This window comes from Rhincodon typus, unplaced genomic scaffold (genome assembly GCF_021869965.1).
Source record: "Rhincodon typus isolate 14 unplaced genomic scaffold, sRhiTyp1.1 hic_rhity00003487, whole genome shotgun sequence".
In the NCBI taxonomy this organism is placed as follows: domain Eukaryota; kingdom Metazoa; phylum Chordata; class Chondrichthyes; order Orectolobiformes; family Rhincodontidae; genus Rhincodon; species Rhincodon typus.
This window is the reverse complement of record NW_025969125.1, coordinates 4029-14772: the sequence shown is the minus strand read 5'-3', so window position 1 is coordinate 14772 and position 10744 is coordinate 4029. Positions and strand designations below refer to the sequence as shown.

General features: G+C 44.5%; 1 pseudogene; it reads right to left on the bottom strand.

Annotated features, from left to right (window-relative positions):
• Positions 1-2419: 2419 nt before the first annotated feature.
• Positions 2420-5191, bottom strand: LOC125481774 (annotated as a pseudogene).
• Positions 5192-10744: the final 5553 nt, after the last annotated feature.

The following is a 10744-nucleotide window of genomic DNA, read 5'->3' as shown; positions in this document are numbered from 1 at the left end:
ACACAACAGGCCAGGTAGCATCAGAGGAACAGGAAAGCTGACGTTTTGGGTCGGGACCCTTCTTCAGAAATGAGGGAGGGGAAATGGAGCGCTGAAATAAATAGAGAGAGGAGGGGTAGGATTGGGGAAGGTAGGTGGGATGGTGATAGGTGAGCGCAGGTAGGCAGTGGTGGGGATTGGTCGGTGAGGTTGGAGGAGCGGATAGGTGGGAGAGAAGACGGACAGGTTGTGTCAGGTCAAGGAGGCGGGGATAAGAGGGGGGGTTGGTCATGGAATGAGGTCGGCGGTGGGGAGGTTTTGAAACTAGTAAAGTCCACATTGAGAATGGTCTTACTATCTCTGAGTGAGTTATAACTTGCGTGATTTCTTTTTTTTAAAAAAAGTGCATGATTTGAGCCTGATGTTATAGGAGGGAAAGTCTGAAATCCATGGTCTGAATTTTTTTGGAATCAATTCTGAAAGGAGAAACTGCCACTTGGGGTTTTCAGGTCCAGTGAGAATTCATAGTGATGTGGGCATCAGTGGAGGTGAGATGGCATTGAAGAGTGGCAACTTTCGCTCCAGTGGCAATTCATGGTGAAGGGGATTCATGCCTGGCCAACATGGTAGAGCACTTAACAAGAAGGACTGTAAAGGTGAATACTTTTTCTTTATTTCTTTTTTCTCTGCCTGTGTATTCTATGTTTTTGGGGGTTTTTTTGTGTTTTAAGATGGCGCCAGAGAGAGGCGGCACTAGACAACACTTTCCTCTGTATTTTGTAATAAAATACACATGACAATAAATAAATCAAATCAAGGAAGGTTAAGTTTTACTAAATGCCTTTTATTTAGACATAAAATGTAGATTTATGAGAATAATGCAGTGGACGTTGTCGACATGAATTTTAGTAAGACATTTGAGAAGCTCCCACGTGATAGACTAGCCCAAGAAATAGAATTTCAAGAGACACAGAAGAATGCTGCGAGTTAGATCCAAAACTGTTTCAGTGACTGGAAACTAAAGGTAAGACTTGATGGAAGTTTGTGTGAATGAAAAGCGGTTTGCAGTGGTGATCCATAGGGCTATTTTGGGTCCCTTTGTGTTTGTTGTACATATTAATGTTTCAGCTGTAAATGTTGGGTGGTGATTTGCAGATGACATAAATATTGTAGATGTATTCCAGATTGAAGGTGATAGCTGTCGACTGCAGAATGATGTCAATTGTTCAGTTGCGTGCGCAGAAAAGTGGCAAATGGTGCTCAATTCGGACAAGTGTGCAGTTAAGCATTTGGGGAGGGCAAGCAAAGTTAGGAACATACATTGAGCTATTGAAAGTGGAAGAGAAAGTAAGAGATCTTGACAATTGCAGACTTGTAATATTAGAACTATATAATAAAGTGTAGATAAGTCCGTAGCTGACATTTTTGTACAATTCCAGTCACTGCATTACAGGAGAGACATAACTGTTCTAGAGAGAGTACAGAGATTTGCATGAATGAAGAATGCAGCTATAAGGAAAGATTGGGGAAGCTAGGGTTGTTTTCCTTAGAACAGTGGAGATTGAGGGTTAACTTGATTGAGATGCAACAAATTATGAAGAACACAGGTAAAGTAGACTGCAAAGATCTATTTCCCTTAGCAGAGTAGTAATTTATCATACAACACATAGTTAAGATGCTTGGTAAAGGTGTTAATGGAAGCATGAGAAAAAAGCATTTTTACCTAAAGGACAGTGGGCATTTGGAATTTACTTTCTGTTGGAAGTAAACAAGCTCAATAGTAACCTGCAAGGCTACTGGTCAGGTACTGCAAAGTGAGGTTAGAGATGGTTGGTACTTTTTCTTGGCTTGAGAGGCATTTTGGGCTGAAAGGTCAGAAAGAAAGGCAAGTAAGCAAGACAAAAAGAGACAAAGAAAGAGAGTAAGAAAGAGAAAGTGAAGGAAAGTGAGAGTGAAGGGAGGAAAGAAGAAAGGAAGGATGACATTCATTTGTAGAATGTGCTTAACGATCTTAGAATGTCCAATCTTGTGTTAAAAACAATAAATTATCTTCGTCTATTGCACGAAGCATGGTAGTAATTATGTGCAGAGACAAGATTCACAAATATGATTAGATGAATAAGCAAAACACGGTTTGAGTGGTTTTCAATGAGGTATAAACTTTGGACCAGATAACTGCAGAGAATTTTTCCTTCTTTTTCAAATAATCATCGTGGGATGCTTCACATTCCATTGAAGATACAGGTCGTGGTTTGGCATGTCAACAAGGAAGCAGCGAACCAGATAGTTCAGCATTCTTTCAATATTAAGAACAGTGGACTGTTGCTACTGGATTGCAAGACATCTGTCTCTGAAATGCGGAAATTTGGCTCTATATTGAGAGAAATAGAGTGCTACACACCAAATGGTGCTAATTGAAGCGAAATAACTGGAGGGCATTTTACTGCGTTTTCCTGTTTAAAACAACAATGAAAATGGTAAAGAGAGAAATTAGGACCTGCTTCAACTCCTCTCGAAATTTGTTCTGGGTCACCGCATAGTGAAGACATTGCTACAGGAACTAAGTATTTGTAGCATATTGGTCGTCTCTTGAAAGATATACTGTGGATTATTGAAATCCAGGCTGTTAATTAACCCACACCAGTAATTCGCACGTAAAGATACTGCATGATGTGAGTGACCCATTGTAGGAGGAAGCTGAGGGAGACGGTGAACAGCAGGACAATGGATCTCCTACGGTTGGCCATCTCTGGGTCTCCATGATTCTTCGTGCTCCGGAGTCTCCTATGGGCCCTGCTAGCAACTAAGATATTTCTTACTGTCAAGGTATTGAGCAGCAGAATGAGGAGGAATGGGAGAAAAGGGGTTAATATGTGGTCCAGTGAATCGAAGGCCTGCCAAGCAGACACTGTGTAATAGAAGGATTTGATAATGCAGAACCAGGGCAATCCATCCACAAAGTACAAGGGCTTAAAGATGAAGTAGAAAGAAGCATTTATTGCAAAACTCAGGGAACAGACAATTCCTATGACCAGAGATGCAGATTTCTCAGTGCAATATCTGGTTTTCAGGCTCTGGCAGGAGATGGCCACAAACCAGTCAAAGGTGAAAGCTACTGTCAGCCAGACTGAACAGTCTCGAGTGGCAAAGATCAGCATCGTCGTGAGCTTGCACCCGGCGGTGGTGGACAAGACACTGTCACGAAAGTAGATTCGGCCAATCCGATTGAGGATGCACCCATTGACCATGACAAGGAAATCGGTCACTGCTATCGCCACCAGGTAGAAGGAGATGCACCGAGAAAGACCGCATCATCCCCGGCAGAGGATTAAGATTGCCACCAAGTTTGCTGTGAGAAATGAAAGTAGAAATACTATGGGAACATAGGAAAGAGCTTGAGTATGCTACTTGGCCATCAAGACTGATCTAGAGCATGGTTGTACTACTTGAAAAAAAATTTCTGCACTATCTACCTATCACTAGGCATTTTTTACATATGGATCTTTCAAGTTTGCCTTGGATATACTGTGGTGTGCTTCAGACTCCATAACCACGGTTGACTTTTTTGCTGTGTTCTCATTGAGGGAAGACTGAAATATTATTCAAGAAGTCAACATTGCTTGCCGTGGGCAGCAAGGCAGAAAGTGGAGGCTGTGACTAATCAGATGGTTTTTCAAAAAGACATTGTCGTCAGGATGGAAGAAATGTGCTGTGATATTTTATTATTTGAACCCATACGCAAGACACATCCATCCTGAACGGAAGCACAATCAGAATGGTAGGGCATGTAAGTTTAAGAAGAAGGGAAGAAGGCTACTCAACAGTTAGCGTGGGGGCACAGACTCTGAAGCTCTGAGCCGTTTACCCTGGCTATGTTTACCGAATACAACGAATGCAGACAGAAAGATCGGCCTTGATTCTCCCTGAGCAGCTGCACAGACAGTGCACCGGTTGTTCAGGGATGGTGATGGTGGTTGGGGCAGGGGTGGGGGCAGGATCTGAAGGAGTGGGATGGTAGCGGGAGAAGGGGGGAGTGACATCCCAATGCGGTCCCTTTCCTTCTTCCTCAGGAATTCCATTATCCCGCCAAGTTCCCACAATCTGTGTTTACCACCACTCAAATCACAATTCACCTTGATCTAAACCAACCACAAACCACCAGCACCAAACACTCACCCACATCAATGACAGTCCCACAAATCCACCTTATCAAGTGAAAAATAGAGATGAACAAATCATAGATAGTAGGAATTGCAGATGCTGGAAAATCTGAGATAACAAGGTGTAGAGCTGGATGAACACAGCAGGCCAGGCAGCATCATAGGAGCAGGAAGGCTGACGTTTCGGGCCTAGACCCTTCCTGCTCCTATGATGCTGCTTGGCCTGCTGTGTTCATCCAGCTCTATACCTTGTTATGAACAAATCATGCTGACTTTGCAAGGGACAGTCACTTCCGGTAATGATTAGAAAACATAACTTTGCCTGAAGAATGCTCAAAGTACAAAACATATCAGCCCAAGCAAAATAACGGATTAACAATTATTGATTTGAAATCTCTCTTTTAAATATTTCTATAAGTGAACACAGGTCCATATTAATAATCAATGGTCCCCAGTGGGAACTAGCTGAAGTTTAACTCCGGAGGTCGCGCTGTAGTGTGACGCAGTCAATCAATGAACAGCATATCAGAATGTATCTACGATGATGATTGCACAGCAACAATTTATTTTCCAAATCTGTGGTAAGAAAATGCAATGCTGCATTTTCCATCAAGGATACGTCATTAAACTGCATGACGCTAAACCCATTTGAATGTATTTTACTAGACAATTATAAAAACAGAATTCTAACAGATTAATGTTTGTTCAATGCCACACATTATGCGTCGTATTTCAGCAATCTAATTAGCAGCATTTGTATGAATTTGCAGTGTTATCAGTTAATACACTTTAAGTGCAAGTAGTGCATTATACTTCACTAAAACACAGCATTATATAATTCACCTATGTACACAAGAACCCATTTGAATTTTCTTACATTCAGACAATGGTTCATATTAGAAAAGTATGAAACTGATCCTGAAAAGTAAGTGACAAAATATCTGCAAATTAAAAAAAAAACTTATCAGGATCAATTGCTTACCAGGAGCACCAACTGCAGCAAGAATGAGATAGGCAATGGCAAAAAATGGGCCTTTTGCAGGCGCGTGCATGCCTTTCACAAACTAAAGGAATTAACAAAGCTGTAGATATTAGCTCCGTGGCACGTTCAAATCTTCCCTCAGTTATTCTGACTGAGAGTCTCCAGAGGGTTAATTAAGATACAACATGCATAGCAGTTACGGTTCAGTGAGCAAGCAGATGAACTCACTGTTTCATACCATTCTTTGTAACATTGGAAAGGGGAACGATTCCACGTTAAGTTTGGGCAAAGATTTGTTGCAAATTATGTGTTTTCTCCACAAATCATGACCTTGCATGTCCATCGGTGGAGCATCTGATGGGGAGTTCTAATCTGAGATCCTATCTGTAAAGTAAGACACTTTCAACGCATATACCATCTCTCATTTGTATTCTGTATATAAACTGTCAGATTGGTGCATGTGTTGCCTTTATTGGTAATTATATTGAAGTTTAATCCTGTAATGTTACCTAAATATTTCAGAAGATGTACAGCTATGTTACTCGACATCACTGTGTTAGTTAACACAGCAAGGCTTCCAAAGTGGAAACCATCAGATGCTCATTTTGATCATGTGGAAACTACAGAAACAGTTGTTTGTCCTAATAAATGACAAATCCAGAAAAGGGCTGTTTGTGCTTCAGTTTGGCTTCAGCATTTCTCATGTAGTAACTGTTAACCAATAAACCAATATAATGTGAACTTCATCAGGTGAAATTTGGTTTAGAAATTTAGCAGCAAGTGCAGAATTTGCGGACAGGGGGCAATGCAATGTAGAATGATTTATGTTTGAGTGAAGGAACAGCTAGACCCAATTGTAATATGGGCAGAGACAGGCATAGCCTAATATTATATGAGACATGTGACACTGCAATAACAATGTAGACAGCGCTTAGAGCACAGATATGATCAAATGCACAAAGTAATAGGTGGTCCTACAGGAACATCGATTTGGCCTTAGTGCAATGATATCTGACACAGTGCCTAGTGTAATATAAAGAGAAACAAAGACATGTCAAGTAATTACAGGGCATGAAATAGATCAGCTCAGTCTTAACAGTATCAGGATGAATGCAATGTGGATTGATACAGTGTCTAGTGCAGTATTAAATTAGCAGGGGCTCGAACAACAGAAACAGAGACAAGGTCTAATTTGATGTAAATCGATACAGGATTGAGTGTAATATAAACAAAATGTGAAATAAAGGTGGAAATGTCAAATAAAATAAACCAATGACGCGATCTGGTGTTACACGGACTGACGCAAAATGTGGCGTAATGGACTCATGCAGAAAGTGTTGTCAAAATGATCATATTTACATAGACAGAGACAGCAACTAGTGTGGTAATCATCGACCCTACTCTGTTGCTGCAGAAAATTAATAGAATTTGTGTAGCAGTTACCTGGATGGATGTCCAGTTTATTAACCGAGGAGCCACAGATTTATATACTGATGATTGAAGCCGAGCAAAACTATGAGAAACAATGCATGAAAATACATTTTCACTGGTGTGAATTTGAAGATGACAGAATGTTTGTGAACAAAACCACTGGGGTTTGCAAAGTTAAAATGGTCGAATATTCCAGACAAAAAATGAAAACAGGCAATACAGAAATATAAACAAGAGTGCTGGAGAGACTGAATTGGTTGGATCGCATCGGGAGAGAGAAAAGCAAGGTTAAGATTTCGAGTCCGGTGGCACTTCATGCGAGTTAAGTTCTGTTTATCCCCGCATTTTTTATGTCCCCAAAAGTCATTCAGGTTAGCGATGCAGCCTTATATTAAGACCATAATACGTAAGAGCAGAAGTAGGCCATTCAGCCCGTCGTGTCTGATCCATCATTCCATGAGGTTACGGCTAGTAGTGTTTGATAGTTTGTCATCACTGAACAGTTGACACCACAACTCTGCAGAATGGGAGTCATACTTGGAAGTGGGGTCAGTGGAGCAATGGGCCAAGTGTCCAGCTGTGGATTTTAAGATTGCAGATTAGAATCCTACCTGGCGCAAGTGCAATTCATATGTTTTCTATACTTGTTCCTGAAAATCTGAAGTTTATGGAAGAATCCTTCAGTGCAATGTGTAATTCCCCTGACCCAACGTAACATGGAAGAAACTAAAGAGGCCTCACTTTCAACAGAAGGATTAGATGTCCCAGGCACACTTATTTTTAATGGATCTATAAGCAATATTCACGTGTAGGAATATTTATTTGAACTCATCGTCGACCTGGGTGACAGAGTAAAGATAGAAAAGGCATCGACTCACATTCTCTAAAACCACAGACCTTTCAGTTTACAGCCACAAAAGCTGACTAATTATACTAAAAATACTGATGGCATCAAATCTTGCACAATCCCCTAAATCAGAGATAGCAGGAACTGCAGATGCTGGAGAATCCGAGACAAGGTGCAGGGCTGGATGAACACAGCAGGCCAAGCAGCATCATAGGAGCAGAAAGGCTGACGTTTCGGGCCTAAACCCTTCATCAGAAAAGGGGGAGGGGAAGGGGGTTCTGAAATAAATAGGGAGAGAGGGGGAGGCGGATAGAGGAGAGGATAGGTGGAGAGGAAACAAACAGGTCGAAGAGTCTGGGATGGAGCCAGTAAAGGTGAGTGTAGGTGGGGAGTTAGGGAGGGGATAGGTCAGTCGAGGGAGGACGGACAGGTTAAGGGGGCGGGATGAGGTTAGTCGGTAGGAGATGGGGGTGCGGCTTGAGGTGGGAGGAGGGGATAGGTGGGAGGAAGAACAGGTTAGGGAGGCGGGGACGAGCTGGACTGGTTTTGAGATGCGGTAGCGGGAGGGGAGATTTTGAAGCTTGTGAAATCCACATTGATACTATTGGGCTGCAGGGTTCCCAAGCGGAATATGAGTTGCTGTTCCTGCAACCTATGGGTGGCATCGTTGTGGCACTGCAGGAGGCCCAGGATGGACATGTCGTCTGAGGAATGGCAGGGGGAGTTGAAATGGTTCGCGACTGGGAGCTGCAGTTGCTTATTGCGAACCGAGCGGAGGAGTTCTGCAAAGCGGTCCCCGAGCCTCCGCGTGGTTTCCCCAATGTAGGGGAGGCCACAACGGGTACAGCGGATGCAGTATACCACATTGGCAGATGTGCAGGTGAACATCTGCTTGATGTGGAAAGTCTTCTTGGGGCCTGGGATGGGGGTGAGGGAGGAGGTATGGGGGCAGGTGTAGCACTTCCTGCAGTTGCAGGGAAAGATGCTGGGTGTGGTGGGGCTGGAGGGGAGTGTGGAGCGGACAAGGGAGTCACGGAGAGAATGGTCCCTCCGGAAAGCAGATAAGGGTGGGGAGGGAAAGATGTCTTTGGTGGTGGGGTCGGATTGCAGATGGCGGAAGTGTCGGAGGATGATGCGTTGGATCCGGAGGTTGGTGGGGTGGTACGTGAGGACGAGGGGGATTCTTTTTTGGTTCTTATTGCGTGGACGGGGTGTGAGTTGCGGGAGATGTGGGAGACACGGTTAAGGGCGTCCTCGACGACTGAGGGGGGAAGTTACGGTCCTTGAAAAACGAGGGCAACTGAGATGTACGGGAGTGGAATGCCTCATCCTGGGAGCAGATGCGGCGGAGGCGAAGGAATTGGGAATAGGGGATAGCATTTTTGCAGGAAGGTGGGTGGGAGGAGGAGTATTCTAGGTAGCTGTGGGAGTCGGTGGGCTTGAAATGAATATCGGTTTCTAGGTGGTTGCCCGATATGGAGACAGAGAGGCCCAGGAAGGGGAGAGAGGTATTAGAGATGGTCCAGGTAAACTTAAGGTTGGGGTGGAAGGTGTTGGTGAAGTGGAGCTGTTCAAGCTCCTCGTGGGAGCACGAGGCGGCGCCGATACAGTCATCAATGTAACGGAGGAAGAGGTGAGGTTTAGGGCCGGTGTAGGTACGGAAGAGGGATTGTTCCACGTAACCTACAAAGAGGCAGGCATAGCTTGGGCCCATGCGGGTACCCATGGCCACCCCCTTTGTCTGTAGGAAGTGGGAGGAATTGAAAGAGAAGTTGTTGAGGGTGAGGATGAGTTCGGCGAAGCGGATGAGGGTGTCAGTGGAGGGGGACTGGTCGGGCCTGCGGGACAGGAAAAAGCGGAGGGCCTTAGGCCATCTGCATGGGGAATGCAGGTATAGAGGGACTGGACGTCCATGGTAAAGATGAGGTGTTGGGGACCGGGGAATTGGAAGTTCTGGAGGAGGTGGAGGGCGTGGGTGGTGTCACAGACATAGGTAGGGAGTTCCTGGACCAAGGGGGAGAAAATGGGGTCTAGATAGTTGGAGATCAGTTCAGTGGGGCAGGAGCAGGCAGAGACAATGGGTCGACCAGGGCATTCAGGTTTGTGGATTTTGGGAAGGAGATAGAAGCGGGCAGTGCGGGGTTGGGGAACGATGAGGTTGGAGGCCATGGGTGGGAGGTCACCTGAGGTGATGAGGTTGTGGATGGTTTGGGAGATGATGGTTTGGTGTTCAGGGATGGGGTCATGATGAAGGGGGTGGTAGGAGGAGGTGTCGGAGAGTTGGAGTCTGGCCTCGGCGATGTAGAGGTCAGTGTGCCATATTACAACTGCGCCTCCCTTGTCCGCAGGTTTTATGGTGAGGTTGGGATTGGAGCAGAGGGAGCGGAGGGCTGCACGTTCTACGGGTAGAGGTTGGAGTGGGTGAGAGGGGTGGAGAGGTTGAAGCAATTGTTAGTGTGTTAAAGCTTCAGTTTGTTGCTCCCAGAATGGCAATTGACCTTGATCAGTTTTACTTTTCCAAACGAAAGGCTGGGACATTCATTGTGGAGATATAGAAACAGTCTGATCCCACCCACTGCATATACACCGTGTCATTGGGAACCAGCTAGCCTACAAGCGGGGCCATCTTCCTTTGAGTATTTCAGTGTCTTGACTGTTATTGAGTTTTCTCTTTGTCCTGAGGCCAAGATCAGGTTTGAATTCCTAATGTGCAGCAACGAGAATCTTTTCAGTGTCTCAGATCAGTTAATGTCTCCAAGAACATCAGAATCAATTTCTCAAGGCTTAAAGAAAGGGAAGATGCCTTGACTGTCTCTGCTCAGTCCAACAGTTCATTCTTTATTCTCCTCTGATTGGGGTTCCCAAAGAGAATTCAAAAAGTCACAAAGCTGGAAACTGGGTTCTCTGATATAACAAGGTGTAGAGCTCGATGAACACAGCAGGCCAAGCAGCATCAGAGGAGCAGGAAGGCTGATGTTTCGGGCCTCGACCCTTCTTCTTTCCTGTTTTCTTTCCTTAGCGTTTTTACACCAACAATTTCCCAAGTTCTGTTCACAATCCTCCACCTTACAACATGTCCAGGGATGGAGAAATTCATTTTTTTGTAGAGATACTCAAGGCCTGGATTGTTCACTTTGGAACAAGGAAGGTTAACTGGAGATTTCTTGGGGCTGCTTAGAATGATGTGGAAGGGAGCTGAGATGCGTGGGTTGATGGAGCAGATCGGGATAAACTGTTTCCACTGACCAGAGTCAGTTACCAGAGAGCTGGTATTTCAGGTGCTTATTAAAAGGCAGGCCTCCATTGATATCACTTCGGTTTCCTCATCTCTCACAGATTCCCTCT